Raw genomic sequence first — 19,785 nt, forward strand, 5'->3', positions numbered from 1 at the left:
GCAATGACTACTCAGCTATGTTGGCTTGCTCATTTCCCTAGATTTCTGTGGTAAGGTGGCAACTATCTTAAAGATTCAGACACTGTGTTACTTATCCAGACAGCCAAAGCACTATCAGCTTGGTGTCAGCACCCTCTCCTCTCGCCCACAGGAGAGCACTAAGCTGGCGAACCAGGCAGCAGATGGCATGAGTGGTGTGTTACTCTGTCATGAAGGAACTAACTCTAACGTACAGGCAAGTAGTTTAGTAGACACACATAGAAGCCTGCAGCTGTCCTCTAAAGGGAGGTGGCAAGAAATGAAGCAGAAAGTCCTGCTCTCAGTCACAACCAGGGAGATGAATGAGGAAGCCCCTCATAGCAACCTCCCACGAGATATGAGAAACTGCCTCATGGTGGCTTCTTTCCAGGCTCATCTCCCACTATTCAAGGAGATATCACAGGGCACTGTATCAGACTCAGGTCAGGTCATGATCAAGCCTTGCCTACTTAGCCCATGTGGAAATATGCAAGGGCACCAGGGCACCACAACTGAGTCATTCCCCTATGCAAGTTAAGAGAAATGCAGTGCCATATGTGTGATGGCAGAAAAATGCTCAGAAAACTGTGGGAACATACAGGAGGGTGCCCTAGCCTAATAATGCAATATGCCTTTTCAGATGCTTGATCTGGCCTAAATGTCTCTGCCCCATAAAGATCTGTCCAAATCAAGTCCAGGGTGAAAAGTTCCCGCCACCTCCTTTGGTCACCTTCTCCCAGCATTCTAGGCTGAGTAAATTGCTCTTTCCTCTATATATTCAGAGTCCTTAATTCACATCTGTGTTTATTATTTGCCATAAACCATGTATTTATTTATAGGCCAGGCACTGCCTACAGCACTGTAGACACTGCAATGAAGAAAAAGGAAAGAGCTTTTCCCCCACGGAGCTTACATTTGTCCTGTTATATTCTGTCCTTTCAGTCTACCTCTAAAACTTGAAATTGTCTAATAGCTGAGCTCCCTTGAAAGATCAAAAGCACCACTTCCTTTCTTAAAGTGTATTTAATTTACAGTAGGAGAAACAAATATATAATGCAGTTTCAAATTTATATAACAATGCAATAAAATTTCACAAAACTTCTTTTTGCCATACAGCTCCTAAGAGGAAAAATATTACAGTGGTGAAAGGTGTGCTTATAATTATCATAATGCAGGCATTCAAGTCTAATAGAAGGCTTGTTACATTCAACTTATGGCTTAAATTGTTTTAAAAAGCACTGGAAAAGTTTTCCTATCCAAATTAATAATACTACCTGGCATAGCCAAGTTTTTTCCATTTACTTTTCCCCTTCTCTTATTGTAGTGGTTTTAAATTCCTGTCTGAATTTTGGAGAAAGAAGGCTTTTTCCTAAGTTGTCTTTTGCTCAAAAGCCCTTTTTTCTCCTGATTAGCAAGAGCAACTTAACCATCTGGCAAATTTCATGCCAATATCTAACCCCACAGAAATAAGTCACATATCAATTCTTTAAAGATGTAGGATTTCTTCTTAACGGATTTTTGCAATTCTGCAAAAAAAAAAAAAAATTATAGAGCTGTGAGATGAGTGCTCTCCTTGTTAGAACATCTACCCCCAGCCTAGTGCTATGAACTTAGCTGTACAGAAGAATACAAAGAATGGACTCTATCTCCCTGAAGATAAAGACTATGTCTGCCATGTTCACCACCATAGCTCAAAGTCTAGCACATGGTACAATGCAGTAACTAGGAGAAGGTGCTTTACAGTCAGAAGCCCTACACTTGAACTCTGGCTTACAAGCTGAGATCTGGGAAAATGTCTATTTGAGATATCCATGCCTCTGTTTTCTTTTTGTAAAGTGGGGATAATAAGATCATTGCAGGGATTAAATAAATAAAGTGCTCAGTAAAGTACATGACACAAAGTAAGAGCTCAATCAATAGTAACGATTATTATTAAATTCTCAATAAGCATTTGTTGACTGAATGACCCTCAATGAATTACTCAGTATCATAACTGATTTCTGAGCTTAATTGACATCCATCTATCCATACCTCATCTGTGTCCTACTATTTCCAACCATTGGTTCATTCTCTTCCTTTGTCCTTGAGACCACCTTCAGCCTGTCTTTCAGTCCTTCAGGTTTTCCTTCAACCTCTCTCTCTATCCATTCTTCCTGCAACCTCTTAGATACTGACTAAGCAACTCACTTCCAAATATGGACTGACAGACAACCACTCCAGTTTTTAAAGAGGCATGCAGACACACACACACACACACCCCACACACACTCCTACTTGACCACAGGGTGCAACCCATCTCTGGGAACCCTAGCCCTGTTCTTGACAAGTTCTGAGAAATGTCACAGACAATGGATTCAACTTGGAAAACACAATAAACTATGAGACACAGAAAGAACAGAGAGTATTGTATTTTGAGGATGATAAAACTAACAAAGAGGTAAGACAAAATAGTGATGGGAGACTATATAAGGACATTTGCTGAAAGTCCTCTCAACTGAAAAGCAATGATTCTGTAAGTTCTTAGCTCACCTTGTTGACAACTTCCTTTCTCAGAACACAGAGCTAGTGACAAGTTGAACAGTCCATCTGTTGTAATTGTAATCCACAAGAATTGAATTGTAATCCACAAGAACTGGGTGAAATGTAACTAGGGCCCATGGTAGAGAAAGGGAGGAAGGTTGGACAAAACAACAAAAATACTTCATTATTTTTGTTAAATAAACTCATATATGTTATATATATAATTGGTTCTGTCCCTGTGGATAACTCTGACCAATATACCTTTGTTTTTAGTTGTGGAATTCATCTCTTCCTTCATTCATAGATCAGTGACTTAAGATTCTCAAATGCCATGGTGAGCCCTTCATAGTTCCCCAGTCACACAGATTGGTTTACATGTGAGCATTAGCTCAAGTAGAAGAAATAAGACTTTAAAATTTATTTTCTAAGAGTTTTGCCTAAGAAACTCCTCTTTATTACTCTGCAAAGTAATCAGAAGAGACTTTTTCTTTCTTCCGTATAAATAACCACATGAATATGGAAGAATGTAGAACCAGGATTTACTGGAAACCATATTTCAACTATGAGGGGAAAGCTTTCTTGAGACTTAGAAATAACATTAAATAAATAGAGCCAAGATACAGAGAGAAAGGAAATAAGTCCTAGTTTTAAGCTGTACCTGAAGCTTTACCTCAATACATGCTACTTACATAAGCTAATGAGTTTGCTTTATTGTTTAAATAAGTCTGAGTTGGGTTCTCTGTTTCTTACAACATAAGGAATCCTTGTGGATACAGGCTATAAGAGCTGTACAGGAAAGAGATCAGATTTTTGGTGACATCAGATTTTTAAAAGATAGGGGGAGAGGACACGTAGACAAGGACAATGACAAAAGTCATTTTAGTAAAAGATCTTTTTAGTAAAGAAGTATTAAAATTTGTAATGCTTAAATAGAGAGAAGCCTGAAAATGATAATGTTAACAAAATACTCTTAAAATTATGTTTAGAACAAAAAGAGAAAATATGCTGCAGTTTACTATTAATAAATGGCAAATAAGTGGCAAAAAATGATTCTGAAAAAAACCTTCAAAACAGCTATAATAAATACATTGAAAGAACTTAAAGAATCTGTGTTCAAAGAATTAAAGTAAACTATAACAATGACTCAACAAATAGGAAATCTCAGTAGAGAAGTAGAAACTATAAAAGAAAACCAAATAAAAATTCTAGAGTTGAAAAGTATAAGAGCTGAAATGAAAAATTCATTGAGCTCAGCAGCATATTTGAAATGGAAGAAGAAAGAATCAGTAAACTCAAAGAGAGATCAATAGAAACTATCCAGTCCAAGGAACCTCTCTGTTCTATTCGAAAGCTTAAAGAAAAATGAATAGAGTTTCAGAGATCTGTGAAACAATATCAAGCTTATTAAGATAGGTGTAATGGGAATTCTAGAAAGAGAAAAAAAGGACAGAAAAGTATGTGAAGAAATAATGGCTGAAAACTTCTCAAATTTGAAGAAAATCATTAATTTACATATTTAAGAAACTTAACAAGTTTTGAATAGAAAAAAATACAGACATCCACACCTAGAGACATTATGTTCAAATTATTGAAAATCATCAAAAGACAAAGGAAAAATCTTTAAAGCAGTACAGTAAAATAAAAACACCTTATGTACACAGCATCAGCAACTTAATTAATAACATATATCACTAGAAATAATGTAGGTCAGGAGCCATTAGAAAGACATATTCAAATTCCTGAAAGAAAAAAATAATCCAACAGGGTTCCAAGATGGCCGAATAGGAACAACTCCAGTCTACAGCTTCCAGCATGAGTGACGCAGAAGATGGGTGATTTCTGCATTACCCACTGAAGTACTGGGTTCATCTCTCTGGGGTGTGTTGGACAGTGGGTGCAGGACAGTGGGTGCAGCCCACCGGGTGAGACCCGAAGCAGGGCGAGGCATCGCCTCAACCAGGAAGTGCAAGGGGTCAGGGAATTCCCTTTCCTAGCCAAGGGAAGCCTTGACAGACAGCACCTGGAAAAAGTGGGGTCATTCCCACCCTAATACTACACTTTTCCAAAGGTCTTAGAAAACAGCACACCAGGAAATTATATCCGATGCCTGGCACAGAGGGCCCTACACCCACGGAGCCTCGCTCATTGCTAGCACAGCAGTCTGAGATCTAACTGCAACGTGACAGCGAAGCTGGGGGAGTGGTGCCCACCATTCTTGAGGCTTGAGTAAGTAAACAAAGCTGCTGGGAAGCTGGAACTGGGTGGAGCCCACTGCAGCTCAAGGAGGCCTGCCTGCCTCTGTAGACTCTACCTCTGGGGCAGGACATAGCCAAACATAAGGCAGCAGAAACCTCTGTAGATTTAAATGTCCCTGTCTGACAGCTTTGAAGAGAGTAGTGGTTCTTCCAGCACAGAGTTTGAGATCTGAGAACGGACAGACTGCCTCCTCAAGTGGGTCCCTGACCCCCGAGTAGCCTAACAGGGTGGCACTCACCAGTGGGGCAGACTGACACCTCACACACCTGGGTAACCGTCTGAGATGAAGCGTCCAGAGGAACACACAGGCAGCAACATTTGCTGTTCAGCAATATTCGCTGTTCTGCAGCCTCAGCTGCGGATACCCAGGCAAACAGGGCCTGGAGTGGACCTCCAGCAAACTCCAACAGACCTGTAGCTAAGGGTCCTGACTGTTAGAAGCAAAACTAACAAACAGAAAGGACATCCACACCAAAACCCCATCTGTACGTCACCATCATCAAAGACCAAAGGTAGATAAAACCACAAAGGGGAAAAAAACACAGCAGAAAAGCTGAAAATTCTAAAAATCAGAGCGCCTCTCCCCATCCAAAGGAACGCAGCTCCTTACCAGCAACAGAACAAAGCTGGATGGAGAATGACTTTGATGAGTTCAGAGAAGAAGGCTTCAGACAATCAAACTTCTCTGAACTAAAGGAGGAAGTTCGAACCCATAACAAAGAAGTTAAAAACCTTGAAAAAAGTTTAGACGAATGGCTAACTAGAATAACCAGTGTAGAGAAGTCCTTAAATGATCTGATGGAGCTGAAAACCATGGCACGAGAAATATGTGATGAATGCACAAGCTTCAGTAACCAATTCGATCAACTAGAAGAAAGGGTATCAGTGATTAAAGATAAAACGAATGAAATGAAGCGAGAAGAGAAGTTTAGAAAAAAAGAGTAAAAAAAAAAAAAAAAAAAAAAAGAACAAAGCCTCCAAGAAATATGGGACTATGTGAAAAGACCAAATCTATGTCAAATTGGTGTACCTGAAAATGACAGGAGAATGGAACCAAGTTGGAAAACACTCTGTGGGATATTATCCAGGAGAACATCCCCAACCTAGCAAGGCAGGCCAACACTCAAATTCAGGAAATACAGAGAAGACCACAAAGATGCTCCTTGAGAAGAGCAACTCCAAGACACATAATTGTCAGATTCACCAAAGTTGAAATGAAGGAAAAAGTGTTAAGGGCAGCCAGAGAGAAAGGTCGGGTTACCCACAAAGGGAAGCCCATCAGACTAACAGCAGATCTCTCAGCAGAAACTCTACAAACCAAAAGAGAGTGGGAGCCAATATTCAACATTCTTAAAGAAAACAATTTTCAACCCAGAATTTCATATCCAGCCAAACTGAGCTTCATAAGAGAAGGAGAAATAAAATCCTTTACAGATAAGCAAATGCTGAGAGATTTTGTCACCACCATGCCTGCCGTACAAGAGCTCCTGAAGGAAGCACTAAACATGGAAAGAAACAACTGGTATAAGCCATTGCAAAAACATGCCAAACTGTAAAGACCACTGATGCTAAGAAGAAACTGCATCAACTAATGAGCAAAAAACCAGCTAACATCATAATGACAGGATCAAATTCACACATAACAATATTAACCTGAAATATAAATGGGCTAAATCCTCCAATTAAAAGACACAGACTGGCAAATTGGATAAAGAGTCAAGACCCATCAGTCTGCTGTATTCAGGAGACCCATCTCACGTGCACAGACACACATGGCTCAAAATAAAGGGATGGAGGAAGATCTGCCAATCAAATGGAAAACAAAAAAAGGCAAGGGTTGCAATCCTAGTCTCTGATAAAACAGACTTTAAACCAACAAATATCAAAAGAGACAAAGAAGGCCATTACATAATGGTAAAGGGATCAATTAAACAAGAAGAGCTAACTATCCTAAATATATATGCACCCAATACAGGAGCACCCAGATTCATAAAGCAAGTCCTTAGAGACATACAAAGAGACTTAGACTCCCACACAATAATAATGGGAGACCTTAACACCCACTGTCAACATTAGACAGATCAACAAGACACAAAGTTAACAAGGATATCCAGGAATTGAACTCAACTCTGCACCAAGCACACCTAATAGACATCTACAGAACTCTCCACCCCAAATCAACAAAATATACATTCTTCTCAGCACCACATCGTACTTATTCCAAAATTGACCACATAGTTGGAAGTAAAGCACTCCTCAGCAAATGTAAAAGAACAGAAATTATAATAAACTGTCTCTCAGACTACAGTGCAATCAAACCAGAACTCAGGATTAAGAAACTCACTCAAAACTGCTCAACTACATGGAAACTGAACAACCTGCTCCTGAATGACTTCTGGGTACATAACAAAATGAAGGCAGAAATAAAGATATTCTTTGAAACCAATGAGAACAAAGACACAACATACCAGAATCTCTGGGACATATTTAAAGCAGTGTGTAGAGGGAAATTTATAGCACCAAATGCCCACAAGAGAAAGCAGGAAAGATCTAAAATTGACAGCCTAACATCACAATTAAATGACCTAGAGAAGCAAGAGCAAACACATTCAAAAGCTAGCAGAAGGCAAGAAATAACTAAGATCAGAGCAGAACTGAAGGAGATAGAAACACCAAAAAACCTTCAAACACTCAATGAATCCAGGAGCTGGTTGCTTGAAAAGATTGATAGACCACTAGAAAGACTAATAAAGAAGAAAAGAGAGAATAATCAAATAGACACAATAAAAAATGATAAAGGGGATATTGCCAACGATCCCACAGAAATACAAACTACCATCAGAGACTACTGTAAACACCTCTACACGAATAAACTAGAAAATCTAGAAGACAAGGATAAATTCCTATAGACATACACTCTCCCAAGACTAAACCAGGAAGAAGTTGAATCCCTGAATAGAGCAATAACAGGCTCTGAAATTGAGGCAGTAATTAACAGCCTACCAACAAAATAAAGTCCATGACCAGACAGATTCAGAGCTGCATTCTACCAGAGGTACAAGGAGAAGCTGGTACCACTCCTTCTGAAACTATTCCAATCAATAGAAAAAGAGGGAATCCTCTCTAACTCATGTTATGAGACCAGCATCATCCTGATACCAAAGCCTGGCAGAGACACAACAAAAAAAGAGAATTTTAGACCAATATCCCTGATGAACATTGATGCAAAAATCCTCAATAAAATGCTGGCAAACCGAATCCAGCAGCACATCAAAAAGTTTATCCACCATGATCAAGTGGGCTTCTCCCCTGGGATGCAAGGCTGGTTCAACATACACAAGTCAATAAACGTAATCCAGTATATTAACAGAACCAAAGCTAAAAACCACATGATTATCTCAATAGATGCAGAAAAGGCCTTTAACAAAATTCAACTGCCCTTCATGCTACAAACTCTCAATAAATTCAGTATTGATGGGACATATCTCAAAATAATAAGAGCTATTTATGACAAACCCACAGCCAATATCATACTGAATGGGCAAAAACTGGAAGCATTCCCTTTGAAAACTGGCACAAGACAGAGATGCCCTCTCTCACCACTCCTATTCAACATAGTGTTGGAAGTTCTGGCCAGGGCAATCAGGCAGGAGAAAGAAATGAAGGAAAAGAGGAAGTGAAATTGTCCCTGTTTGCAGATGACATGATTGCGTATTTAGAAAACCCCATCATCTCAGCCCAAAATTTCCTTAAGCTGATAAGCAACTTCAGCAAAGTCTCAGGATACAAAATCAGTGTGCAAAAATCACAAGCATTCTTATACACCAATAACAGACAAACAGAGAGCCAAATCAGGAGTGAACTCCCATTCACAAGAATAAAATATCTAGGAATCCAACTTAGAAGGGATGTGGAGGACCTCTTCAAGGAGAACTACAAACCACTGCTCAACGAAATGAAAGAGGACACAAACGAATGGAAGAACATTCCATGCTCATGGATAGGAAGAACCAATATCGTGAAAATGGCCATACTGCCCAAGGTAATTTATAGATTCAATGCCATCCCCATTAAGCTACCAATGACTTTCTTCACAGAATTGGAAAAAACTGCTTTAAAGTTCATATGGAACCAAAAAAGAGCCTGCATTGCCAAGACAATCCTAAGCCAAAAGAACAAAGCTGGAGGCATCATGCTACCTGACTTCAAACTATACTACAAGGCTGCAGTAACCAAAACAGCGTGGTACTGATACCAAAACAGAGATATAAACCAATGAAATAGAATAAAGCCCTCGGAAATGATACCACACATCTACAACCATCTGATCTTTGTCAATCCTGACAAAAACAAGAAATTGGGAAAGGATTCCCTGTTTAATATATGGTGCTGGGAAAACTGGCTAGCCATATGTAGAAAGCTGAAACTGGATCCCTTCCTTACACCTTATACAAAAATTAATTCAAGATGGATTAAAGACTTAAACGTTATACCTAAAACCATAAAAACCCTAGAAGAAAACCTAGGCAATACCATTCAGGACATAGGCATGGGCAAGGACTTCATGTCTAAAACCCAAAAGCAATGGCAACAGAAGCCAAAATTGACAATTGGGATACAATTAAACTAAAGAGCTTCTGCACAGCAAAAGAAACTACCATCAGAGTGAACAGGCAACCTACAGAATGGGAGAAAATTTTTGCAATCCACCCATCTGACAAAGGGCTAATATCCAGAATCTACAAAGAACTCAAACAAATTTACAAAAATAAAACAACCCCATCAAAAGTGCGGTGGGGGAATGTGGGAGGGATAGCATTAGGAGATATACCTAATGTAAACGATGAGTTAACGGGTGAGCACACCAAACATGGCACATGTATACACATGTAACAAACCTGCACGTTGTGCACGTGTACCCTAGAACTTAAAGTATGATAAAAAGAAAAAAAAGAAAAAAAGAAAAAAATTCAACCAAGATCTTTATATCCAATAAAGCAATCCTTCAAAATAATAACAAAATAAATATATTTCAAGGTAAAATAACTGATATAAATTACTGCTAACAGACCTATTCTATATGAAATACTAAAGAAAGTCTTTCAAGCTGAAAAGAAATAGCAACCAACAATAAATGAAATAACACACAGAAAAGGAAATATTAATTATCAAAACAGAAATCAATAAAATAGGAAAGAGAATAAGAAATAATAAATAAAACCAAAAGTTTGTTATTTGAAACAAATCAACCAAATTGATAAATCCTTAGCTAGAGCAGAGAAATAAGACAGAAGACACAAATTACTAAAATTGGAATAAAAAATGGGAGATCATTATAGACATGACAGAAATAAGAAAGGATCATAAGAGAACAATGTTATTCCAACAAATTAGACAAACTAAATAAAATAGACAATTTCCTAGAAGAACACAAATTACCAAAACTATCTTCAGAAGAAATAGAATATCTGAGTCCACATATATCAAACAAAGAACATGAGAAAGGAATTTTGAAATCTTCTCAACACTCCACCACACACACATATAAACTTCAGATTACACTGATTAAATTTTAAAAATATTGAAGGAAGAAATAATATCAATCCTTTCAGAAAACAGGGAATTTCTCACCTTGTTTTATGAAACCAGTATTGCCCTGATACCAAAGTCAGACAAAGACATCACAAAAAATTCAACTACAGACCAACAGCCCTAATGGAGATAGATGCAAAAATTATTCAGAAAATATTAGCACATCAAATCCAGCAACACATTAAAAAAAAGTTATGCACTAAAGTCAGGCAGGAGTTACCAAGAACAGATTGGCTTAAGATCCAAAGATCAATTAATGTAACAGACCATATTAACAAAATAAAGAACAAAAACCATGATTATTTAAATTGACACAGAAAAAGTATTTGACAAAACTCAACACCCAGTAATAATTAAAAAGGAAAAAGCAATACTGTAAACAAAATAGGAATAGGATGTTTTTACAACTCTACAAAAGTTATCTATGAAAAACGTACAGTTAAATCATACTTAATGGTGAAAGACTGAATGCTTTCCCCCCTAAGATCAGGAACATGGCAAGAATGTTTACTCTCACCACTTCTATTTAAGTTGTACTGAACGTTCTAGCCAGTACAGTTAGGCAAGAAAAGTAAATTAAAGGTACCATTGAAATGGAAGAAGTAAAATTACCTTTCCTGGATAATACAACTTTGTACAGAAAATCCTAAGAAACTTATTTTTAAAATCAGCTTAAACTAATCAGCAAGTTTTGCAAGGTCACAGGATACAAGTTTGTATACAAGATATACAAAAAACAATTGTGTCCTATATAGCAATTCTAAAACATAAGAAAATAATTCTAGTAACAATAGCATCAAAAAGAATAAAGTACTTAGAAATATATTTAATAAAAGAAGTGGAACTTCTGAAAACTAAAAAATATTGCTAACAAATTTTTAATAGACCTAAATAAATGAAGAGATATATCATTTTCATAGATTGAAAAACTCAATATTGCTAACATGGCAATTCCCCCCAAATTAATCTGTAAATCAATGTAATCTGTATCAAAATCCACACAGGAACCCTTGTAGAAATTAACTGTCTTAATTTAGGTAGAAATATAAAGAACCAAGATCAGACACAACTTTGAACAAGCAGAACAAAGCTGGGGGACTTAAACTACTTGATTTCAAAACTTATAAAGTTATGGTAATCAAGTCAGTGTGGTATTGGTAAAATGATGCCAATACCATATTGACAAATGGATCAGTAGAAAAGAATAGAGTCTTGATATAAAACCTTCACATTTACGGTAAGTAAGACAATTCAATAAAGAAAGGATAGTCTTTTCAACAAATAGTGCTGAACAATTGGCTATCCATATGTAAAAAAGGAACTTTTATATTTTGGAAGAAGAGGAGGAGGAGGAAGAGGAGAAAGAACTTACATCTTTACCTAGCACCATACACAAAAATTAATTTAAAATTAATTTCAGCCCTAAATGTAATAATTAAAACTAAAACTTTATAAAGAAAATATAGGGGCAAATTTTTGTGACCTTAAGGCAGATAAAGCTTTCATAAATATAATACCAAAAGCAAAACCTATTCAAAAAAATTGATAAATTTGACCTCATCAAAATTGAAAACTTTTGTTCTCCAAAAGACATCATTAATGAAATGAAAAACCAAGTCACAAATAGGCAGATAATATTTGCAAATGCTATAGTAGATAAAGGACTTTCACCTGGAACACACAAAGAACTTTAGCAACTAAATAACAAGAAGACAGACAAACCAATTTTAAAACAGGGAAAAAAATTGAACAGACATTTTATTAAAGAGATATATAAATGGCTAATAAGTACATGAAACGTGTTCAATATCATTAGTTACTAGGCAAATACAAATTTAAACCTCAATGAATACCACTAAACATCCATTAAAAATGGCTGTAATCAAAAACTGTGACAATGCCAAATGTTAGCAAGGATGTGAACAAACTGCACCTCATACATTGCTGCTGGGAATGTAAAATGATATAGCCACTTTAGAAAACAGTTTGGCAGTTGTTTTTTTAAGTTAAACATAAATCTACCATAGGATGCAGTAATTCCATTGCTCTGCATCTACAGAAAAGAAATCAAAATGTATGTGCACACAAAGCCTTCCACATGAACGGTCCTCAATAGCAAAAAGAAATGTACTACTGTGCTGTTACACTTAAGAACACAGATGGACCTCAAAATCATAATGTTGAAAGAGAAATTAATAAATGTTTTCAACAGAATGGAGGACAAAAAAATATATGATCATCTCAGTAGATGCATAAAACGCATTTGATAAAATTCAAACCCCTTCGTGTTAAAAACTCTCAACAAACTAGGCACAGAAAGAACATACCTCAATATAATAAAGACCATATATGACAAACCCATAGTTAACATCATATTGCATGGGGAAAAGTTGAAAGCCTTTTCTCTAAGAACTGGAACTAGGCAAAAATACTCGCTTTCACCACCCTTATTCGTCATAGTACTGGAGGTCCTAGCCAGAGCAATCAGGCATGAGAAAGAAAGAAAAATCATCCAAATTGGAAAAGAGAAAGTCAAATTGTTCATCTTTGCAGATTACATAATTTTATTATATTTAGAAAATCTTAAGTAATCCACCAAAACTCTTTGATCTAATCAATAAATTCAGTAAAGTTGCAGGATATAAAATCAGCATACTCAACATACAAAAATCAGTAGGGTTCTATACACAAATAACAAACTACCTGAAAAAGATGTCAGGAAGGCGATCTCATTTAAAATAACTACCAACAAAATGCCTAGGAATAAATTTAACCAAAGAGGTAAAAGACCTCTACAAGAAAACCTACAAAACACTGATTAAATAAATAAAAAAATAGGACACAAACAAATTAAAAGACAGCCTATGCTCATGGATTGGAAGAATCATTATTGTTAAAATGACCATATACCCAAAGCAATCTATAGATTAAATGCAATCCCTATCAAAATGCCAATGACATTTTCAACAGAAACAGGAAAAACAATCCTAAAATTTATATGCATCCAGAAAGAGCCCAGATAGCCAAAGCAATTCTGAGCAAAAAGAACAAAAGTGAAGGTATCACACTACCTGACTTCAAAATATATTTCCAGGCTATAGTAACCAAACAATATGATATTGGTATAAAAACAGACACATAGCCCAATGGGACAAAATAGAGAACCCAGAAATAAACACATGGATTTGTGGCTAATTTTTGACAAAGGCACCAAGAACCTATATTAGGAATAGGACACAGTGTTCAATAAAGAGTGCTTGGAAAACTGAATATCCACATGCAGAAGAATGAAACTAGAGCCCTATCTCTCACCATATACAAAAATCAACTTCAAAATAGATTAAAGACTTAAATGTAGAAACCAAAACTATAAAACTACTAGAAGAAAACAGAAAAACTCTTCAAGATGCTGGTCTGGCCATGGCTAAGACCCCAAAAGCACAAGGAACAAAAAACAAAATAGACAAATGGGACTATATTAAACTAAAGGAAATAATCAACAGGGTGAAGAGACAACCTGATGAATGGGAGAAAATATCTGCAATATACTCATCTGAAAAGGGACTAATTTCTAGAATATACAGGGAACTCAAGAAACTCAACAGAAAAAAAAAAATTCTGTTAAGTAGACAAGGAATCTCAATAAACATTTCTTACAAGAAGACATACAAACGGTAAACTGGTATATGAAAAAATGCTCAACATCACTAATCATCAGGGAAATGCAAATTAAAAACACAATGAGATATCATCTTATCCCAGTTAGAATGTCTATTATCAAAAAGACCAAAAAAAAAAAAAAAAAAAAAAAAAGATGCTGGTGAAGATGCAGAGAAAAGGGAATTCTCATACACTGTTAGTGGGAATGTAAATTAATACAGCCATTATGGAAAACAGTATGTAGATTTCTCAAAAAAGCTAGAAGAACTATCATACAATTCAGCAACCTGTACTGAGTATTTATCCAAAGGAAAATAAATTAGTACATCAAAAAGATACATACACCCCCATGTTTATTGCAGCATTATTCAGAATACCAAAGATATGGAATTAACCTAAGTGTCCATACAAAAAAGATTAAAATACCTAGGAATATAGCTAACCAGGAAGGTGAAAGTTCTCTACAATGAGAATTACAAAACATGACTCAAGGAAATCAGAGATGACACAAACAAATGGAAGAATATTCCATGCTTGTGGATAGGAAGAATCAATATCATTAAAATGGCCATACTGCTCAAAGCAATTTACAGATTCAATGCTATTCCTATCAAACTACCAATGATGTTCTCCACATAACTAAAAATAACTATTTTTAAATTCATATGGAACCAAAAAAGAGCCCAAATAGCCAAGGCAACCCTAAGCAAAAAGAACAAAGCTGGAAGCATCACACTACCCAACTTCAAACTATACTATAGGGCTACAGTAACCAAAACAGCATGGTACTGGTACGAAAACAGACACATAGACCAACGGGACAGAATAGAAAGCCCAGAAAGAAAGCTGCATGTCTATGATCATCTGATCTTCAACAAACCTGACAAAAATAAACAATGAAGAAAGGACTCCCTATTCAGTAAATAGTGCTGGGATAACTGGCTAACCAAGTGCAGAAGACTGAAACTGGACTCCTTCTTTACACCATATATGAAAATAAACTCAAGATGAATAAAAACTTAAATGTGAAACTCAAAACTTATAAAAAACCTGGAAGACAACCTAGATTATACCATTCTGGACATAGGAATGGGCAAAGATTTCATGAAAAAGATGCCAAAAGCAATGGCAACGAAGGCAAAAATTGACAAATGGGATCTAATTAAACTTAAGAGCTTCTGCATGGCAAAAGAAACCATCAACAGACTAAATAGACAACCTACAGAATGGGAGAAAATATTTGCAAACTATGCATCTGACAAAGGTCTAATATCCAGCATTTATAAAGAATTTAAACAAATTTACAAGAAAAGAAAACCCATTGAAAAGTGGATAAAGGACATAAACAGACACTTTTTAAAAGAAGACGTACATATGGCCAACAAGCATATTTTTAAAAAGCTCAATATCACTGATCATTAGAGAAATGCAAATCAAATGAGATACCATTTCACACCAGTCAGAATGGCCATTATTAAAAAATAAAAAATAAAAAAAAATAACAGATGCTGGTGAGGTTGCAGAGAAAAGGGAACATTTATACACTGTTGGTGGGAGTGTAAATTAGTTGAACCATTGTGGAAAGCAGTGTGGTAATTCCTCAAAGAGTTAAAAACAGAACCACCATTTGACCCCGCAATCCCAGTACTTATACCCAGAGGACTATAAGTCATTCTACTACAAAGACACGCACACAAATGTTCATTGCAGCACCATTCACAATGGCAAAGACATGGAATCAACCTAAATGCCCATCAATGACAGAATGGATAAAGAAAATGTGGTTCACGTACACCATAGAATACTATGAAGCCATAAAAAAGAACAAGATTGTGTCTTTTGTGAGAAGATAAATGGAGCTGGAGGCCATTATCCTTAGCAAACTAATGCAGGAACAGAAAACCAAATACCACATATTCTCACTTGTAAATGAGAGCTAAATGATGAGAACTCAAGGACACAATTTGAAGGGAACAACAGACATTGGGGCCTTACTTGAGGGTGGAGGGTGGGAGGAGGAAGGGAGGGATAAGAGCAGGAAAAACACCTATTGGATACCAGGCTCAGTACCTGGGTGATGAAATAATCTGTAAAACAAACTCCCATGACACGAGTTTACTTATATAACAAGGCTATACATGTACCCCTGAACCTAAAATAAAAAATAAAAAAAGAAAATGTGGAATATATTCACAATGGAATATTATTCAGCCATTAAAAGAACAAAATTCTGTCATTGGCAGCAACATAGATGGAACTTGAGGCCATTATGTTACGTGAAATAAGCCAGACATGGAAAGACAAATAGTTCATGTTCTGTCTCATGTGTGGGAGAAAAAAAAAACAAAGCTGATCTCATGGAAGAAAGAGAATAGAATGTTAGCTACCAAAGACTGGGAACAGTGTAGGTGTGGGGAGCCAGGGACAGGGCAGTGGAGAGATAATGAGAGTTTAGTTAATGGGTATAAACATACAGTTAGATAGAAGAAATGAGTTATAATGTTTGATAGTATGGTAGTGTGACTATAGTTAACAGCAATGCATTTTGTATTTCAAAATACCTAAAAGAGAGGACTTGAAATATTCCCAACACATAGAAATGATACATGCTCAAGGTAATAGATACTCTAAATACCAACTTGATCATTACACACTCTATGCATGTAACAAAATAGCATATGTACCCCATAAATATGTGCAAACATTTTGTATTCATTTAAATTTTAGAAAAAAACACTATGCTGAGTGAGAAAGAAAAACAGACACAAACAACTACATGGGTGGAACAGCCAGAGATAGGAAAAAGGATTTAACTGAACAAGGCAACTTGTCAGAGTCATTGAGACCTCAGTCCATGCCCTCTGCAATCAGCACAGGCTCCCAGAAAATGAAATTCCTGTAGATAACACTGTCAGGGCAATGGTGAAGAGCTCAAATTAAGACTGAGAAAATGCAGTTTTTTCCAATTCTGTGAAGAAACTCATTGGTAGCTTGATGGGGATGGCATTGAATCTATAAATAACCTTGAGCAGTATGGCCATTTTCACAATATTGATTCTTCCTATCCATGAGCATGGTATGTTCTTCCATTTGTTTGTGTCCTCTTTTATTTCACTGAGCAGTGGTTTGTAGTTCTCCTTGAAGAGGTCCTTTACATCCCTTGTAAGTTGGATTCCTAGATATTTTATTCTCTTTGAAGCAATTGTGAATGGAAGTTCATTCATGATTTGGCTCTCTGTTTGTCTGTTACTGGTGTATAAGAATTCATATGGAACCAAAAAAGAGCCCGCATCTCCAAGACAATCCTAAGTCAAAAGAACAAAGCTGGAGGCATCACGCTACCTGACTTCAAACTATACTACAAGGCTACAGTAACCAAAACAGCATGGTACTGGTACCAAAACAGAGATATAGACCAATGGAACAGAACAGAGTCCTCAGAAATAATACCACACATCTACAGCCATCTGATCTTTGACAAACCTGAGAGAAACAAGAAATGGGGAAAGGATTCCCTATTTAATAAATGGTGCTGGGAAAATTGGCTAGCCATAAGTAGAAAGCTGAAACTGGATCCTTTCCTTACTCCTTATACGAAAATTAATTCAAGATGGATTAGAGACTTAAATGTTAGACCTAATACCATAAAAACCCTAGAAGAAAACCTAGGTAGTACCATTCAGGACATACGCATGGGCAAAGACTTCATGTCTAAAACACCAAAAGCAACGGCAGCAAAAGCCAAAACTGACAAATGGGATCTAATTAAACTAAAGAGCTTCTGCACAGCAAAAGAAACTACCATCAGAGTGAACAGGCAACCTACAGAATGGGAGAACATTTTTGCAATCTACTCATCTGACAAAGGGCTAATATCCAGAACCTACAAAGAACTCAAACAAATTTACAAGAAAAAAACAAACAACCCCATCAAAAAGTGGGCAAAGGATATGGACAGACATTTCTCAAAAGAAGACATTCATACAGCCAACAGACACATGAAAAAATGCTCATCATCACTGGCCATCAGAGAAATGCAAATCAAAACCACAATGAGATACCATCTCACACTAGTTAGAATGGCGATCATTAAAAAGTCAGGAAACAACAGGTGCTGGAGAGGATGTGGAGAAATAGGAACACTTTTACACTGTTGGTGGGATTGTAAACTAGTTCAACCATTATGGAAAACAGTATGGCGATTCCTCAAGGATCTAGAACTAGATGTACCATATGACCCAGCCATCCCATTACTGGGTATATACCCAAAGGATTATAAATCATGCTGCTATAAAGACACATGCACACATATGTTTATTGCGGCACTATTCACAATAGCAAAGACTTGGAATCAACCCAAATGTCCATCAGTGACAGACTGGATTAAGAAAATGTGGCACATATACACCATGGAATACTATGCAGCCATAAAAAAGGATGAGTTTGTGTCCTTTGTAGGGACATGGATGCAGCTGGAAACCATCATTCTTAGCAAACTATCACAAGAACAGAAAACCAAACACCGCATGTTCTCACTCACAGGTGGGAACTGAACAATGAAATCACTTGGACTCGGGAAGGGGAACATCACACACCGGGGCCTATCATGGGGAGGGGGGAGGGGGAAGGGATTGCATTGGGAGTTATACCTGATGTAAATGACGAGTTGATGGGTGCTGACGAGTTGATGGGTGCAGCACACCAACATGGCACAAGTATACATATGTAACAAACCTGCACATTATGCACATGTACCCTAGAACTTAAAGTATAATAATAATAAATAAAATAAAATAAAATAAAAAAAGACTGAGAAAATGCAGGAGGCTAGAATTACTTATTTATTTGTGATTATGATGGTAAAGATGATGGAAATAGTTGCCATTTATTGAGTGCTGATTCTGACAAGCAGGAATTTATAAAAGCCCTTTACCAACATCACATTTAATTCTCACAACAACCATAAATGGTAGGTCTTATGTGGTTTCCTCGATAAAATGGAAATCATAAATTCAAAGAGGTGAAATGACTTTTCCAGAGTCATGCAACAAGCAAATGGCAGAACCAGGATTCATCCAGGTCTGTTTGACTCTCAAGCCCTTGCTTTTACCCACTATACATATTGTCTGTCCCTGACACAAACATTTGCAGAGTACCTAATATTTAAAATTCGGTAAATTTAAGTACACAGTTATAGTCAGGACCCCTGTTCTTATTTTACACAGCATAAGATAGGTACACAAACTGCCATTTGGAAAAATTCTGAAGACTCCCCACATTTAGACAACAGTGCCCCAGGGCCCAGCTTCCCTTCTTACTTCAAGCCCAGTAGGAGCCTTCACTTCAGGATTTAATCCTTCTTCTCCCTAGAAAGATAAGAAATGTCCAAGAAATCTACCCAGTTCCAGCACTCAGAGGAAAATTTATCACAGATACAATATCTAGGGAGTGGAGAGATGACTGAATTTAGGTATTGTTAACTACCTCTTAAACAATGTTAAGCTGGAGGAAAGTGGGGTTTGAGCTGGCAGATCTAACAATGTTTCAGAGGGAGGAAGGCATGGGCATATTAAAGCTCACAGCATTACACTCACAACCTTGTCTATGTAAGTAGGATGAGCAACAAATTCAACAGGCTCTGATTACCAAGAGATGGTAGTGCACTAGTCTCATGTGCATTCTGATTGAAAATTCAGCTGCATAACCTTCCATGAACTGTTTATCTTATGTACTTATTTA

This window comes from Papio anubis, chromosome 1, assembly GCF_008728515.1.
Source record: "Papio anubis isolate 15944 chromosome 1, Panubis1.0, whole genome shotgun sequence".
In the NCBI taxonomy this organism is placed as follows: Eukaryota; Metazoa; Chordata; class Mammalia; order Primates; family Cercopithecidae; genus Papio; species Papio anubis.